Source organism: Setaria viridis, chromosome 8 (genome assembly GCF_005286985.2).
Source record: "Setaria viridis chromosome 8, Setaria_viridis_v4.0, whole genome shotgun sequence".
NCBI classification, from domain to species: Eukaryota; Viridiplantae; Streptophyta; class Magnoliopsida; order Poales; family Poaceae; genus Setaria; species Setaria viridis.
Genome location: NC_048270.2, coordinates 39,325,086 through 39,328,590, shown reverse-complemented (window position 1 = coordinate 39,328,590; position 3,505 = coordinate 39,325,086). Strand labels below are relative to the sequence as shown.

At 49.4% G+C, this 3,505-nt stretch overlaps 1 pseudogene; it reads left to right on the top strand.

Annotated features, from left to right (window-relative positions):
- LOC117866234 (uncharacterized) lies at nt 1-2,290 on the top strand (annotated as a pseudogene).
- Nucleotides 2,291-3,505: the final 1,215 nt, after the last annotated feature.

The following is a 3,505-nucleotide window of genomic DNA, read 5'->3' as shown; positions in this document are numbered from 1 at the left end:
TTGTTATGGAGGATAACGGTTCGTTTTCCCCTTCTATTCCCGTCCACTCCCCATCACCCACACCAGTCCCCCCACCCGACCATCACCTTAGTGGCCCGCCGCCTGGTGCTCCTCCTCCTCGGGACTTCCCCGACCGCGTTGCCCAACCCCAATGGTGGAGGCGCTGCTGCTCGCATGCCATGCCCTTATATTCTCCCTCATCACGACCTCCCAGTCCCACCACCTCATTGCCGCCGTCTCCTACCTCTCCCCGTCCTCCCTCCACCACCACCTCCTCCGCCTGTTCCGCCACCCGCTCCTCTGCCTCCTCTCGCTACTCCTCGTGCTCCTGTTCGCCTTCCTCCCACTGGCTTCCATGACGCTCCTCCCACTGCTGCTCCTCCCACCGCTGCTCCCATTCCTCCCGCCCCACCTCCCGCTCCTCCTCTCCCTGTCGTTCCTCCTCCTCGACCATGCCGCAGGCCTCCTTGCCGTCTCGCTCCCGGCCTCCGACCTCCAGCAGCACACACTCATCATCGCGCGTCTCCTCCTCCTCGCCGCTGCCATGGCATCCCTCTCCTCATCACTCTCCGCCTCCACACCGAAGGGCACCATGGAGGCGGGGCTCGCCTGCGCGGGCGGCAGGCTCTTGGCGGCACAGACCAGCCTCAACCTCTATGTCGACGCATGCGTGCCCGCGGGGTGCTACTGCCTCCTAGATGCCGGTGGTGCTACGGTGCCTGCCACGTGGTGCAAGGTGGAGGAGGTGAGGCGCAGGCCATCGCCATCATGGACCTCGCCCTGATTGTGGACTGCATCATCGTGGATGCCGTTGCGGCCCTGGTGCTACTCGGGGTGCTATGGGGTGGACAAGCCAGCGGGAGGAAGAAGAAGGGTTAGATCCGCTCGTCAGTGAGAGAGGGAGAGAGTTGAGTGGGGTGGACTGTGGATGACATGCAGGGTCCACTCGAAAATTTATTCAAAAGCTACATCTGCTCTAACCAAATGGCCTTATACTTTTCCCACAGCTGCTTTCTCACAGCTGCTTTTCTACAGCCCACAGCTCACAGCAGCTTTTTGAAAAGCCACAGCCCAACCAAATACATCCTAAGGGTTGCGATTTCAACCAAACTATCATATTTTTTAAGTCAACATAACTCGAAAACAACTTTTCTATTGACTTATCTTGTGGTTTGTCAATACTCACTTAACCTCGTTCATGCAAAAGAAAAGGGCGAGGTTGGATGTTTTTTCGGAAAAAGGATAAAAGGGCGGGGGTGACATTTTTTGGCAAACAAAAATCGTTTTCATCCTCTTTCCATGAGAGAATTGCCTTGGGTAAGACCCACGTGCCAAGAAGGGGGTGACGTTTTTAAGCTCCGTTTGAGCTTAGACAACAAGCGTGCAAAGTCAACAAAAACCTACGCATAAAGAAACTAGGGCAGGGGTGACGTTTTAAACTAAAACATTGCTCATTTCTTTAAGCTACAGCTTTGTTGCCATTTGAGTAGAATAACTCAAACATAAAAACGTTAAGATAAAAAGAAATCCGTGAAGGTACAAACGCCAAAAGTAACCAGCTTCGAGCATGTAAGTTCCGGCTGAGCAACAAATATTTACAATCTGGCCCGCAAAAGCAGCCAACTAAGTATCAAGTTTATCAAAACATCCCAAACCACAAAACAAATCTCTAACTAGCTTCGATAATCACTGCCCTCCTTGATCAGCATCATCGTTCTCGCTCCCACCTTCGCCTTTTGCTTCCTATGCCTTGGCCTACGAACACAAGAGGAACAACATCAGGAAATCAACAGAAAAAATGCAAACCTTATGAAATACAAAGTTATGTGAACCCTAACCTGTGCAAGCCGCTCTTGAGCAACCAGCCTTGTGTACTCTCGCCCGGAGGTAGCCCAAAGCTGTTTGAAGAAATTTATCTTCATGGCTCTCAAATTTTTAGATTTCTCCTCTTCATCAAGCTCCGAGGCCGAGGGGAACATATAGGTGCGAGCCGCAAGTGTTAAGAAATGAGAGTAGCTGTTCTTTTCAAGGAGTTGAAATGCGCTATCAAGGCAGAAGGAAGTAGCAAAGTTGCTGCTACCAGTAATAACCTCGGGCAGGCCTTTGAACTCCTCTTCCACCCAATCAAATATTTCTTTTACACTTTCATCACCCAGAAACAAAAGAGGCTCTGTGCCAAACTTTGCAAGAGCAGTTTTGTACACCTCATAGATCTCAACGAACTTTTCCTTGAGAGCCCGCTCTGCTTCCACAACAAAGGTCTTTTGCTCTTTGAGATCCTGACCAAGGGTATGAATCATTTTTTCCTGCTCTATGACAGTCTGTACGTCTTTTTCTGTGGCGCTTCGGAGTTTCTCCAAAACACCAAGATTGTCTTCGGGTCTTTTCTCCAGCTTCTCAACTTGCTGCACGAGCTCGCTGTAGGTATTTGTTAGCAGCACGTTGTTCTTTTTAAGGTCAGAGTTAGAATCGGCGAGCTCGTTCTTCAAGGCATATAAAACCTTGCTTTCCTCCTCAAGCTTTGCAACTCTAGCCTCTAGCTGCATCATCTTCGTGCTCTCGGCTAGCATGCTCTTTTCCTTAGCCGCAGCCTTCTCCATAGCATCTTCCCAAGGATGATGGACTGCAAAATCAAAACACCAAAATGAAAAGACTCATAAAAAAAGAGAGATAAGAAACAAATAGCAAGCGTCGAACAAAATACCTTGTATCCGATGGTAGCTGACATCCTAGCTAAGTCCTTTTGCTCAAAACGCCTAACTGATTTTTCATACTCTGTCAAAAGAAAGGCACGTCAAAGCATAGCAAAGTAGAAATTAAGTACAGACAAAACAAACTAAGGAGCAAGCGCTTACTCTCAGGATTAAAAGACTTGTCCTCGTAATCAACCTCAAAAGGCACAGTGGATTTCCCAAGACCTCGAGTAGGGATAACCTCGCCTTCCTCCCTTTCTCCCTGCCCACCAACCTCGCCGACAACCCCCTCAGACATCTTGAAAACCTCCTTGGCTGCTCTATCTACACCACGCATCCCATCCTTAGCTCCCCACAACAAGGGTAGGTTGTAGCGATTATCGTCCTCACCTGAACCCGGCACATGAACAGCAATGAGCTCCTGTCTAAGGTTGGTGCCGTAGGCCTCGTTGTAACGTTCCAGAGAGGGTGACAGTTCAGAATCTGCAGAATAAGGTTTTACCCTAAATATTAGAGGAGGTTCCCTATATATCTCCCAAGGTGCACCAGTGGTTTTTTCCAGCTCCATCAGAAATCTAAATGACGCATCACCACAATCATAAAATCTCATCCTAGGCAAATGTACAACGACATGTTTACCTGGCTTTGTCACCTTCGAAGTAGATGCCTTAATCTCCTTAGCAATGGTATCCACGATCTTCTCCTTCAAAGGTTTGGCCTTGTGCTGTAGAGGGGGTGCAGCAACCTTAGTCTCAGTCTCCTTTGAAGGAACACTAGCCTTGGGGACCGATATAGGGAACATAGACAAGTCC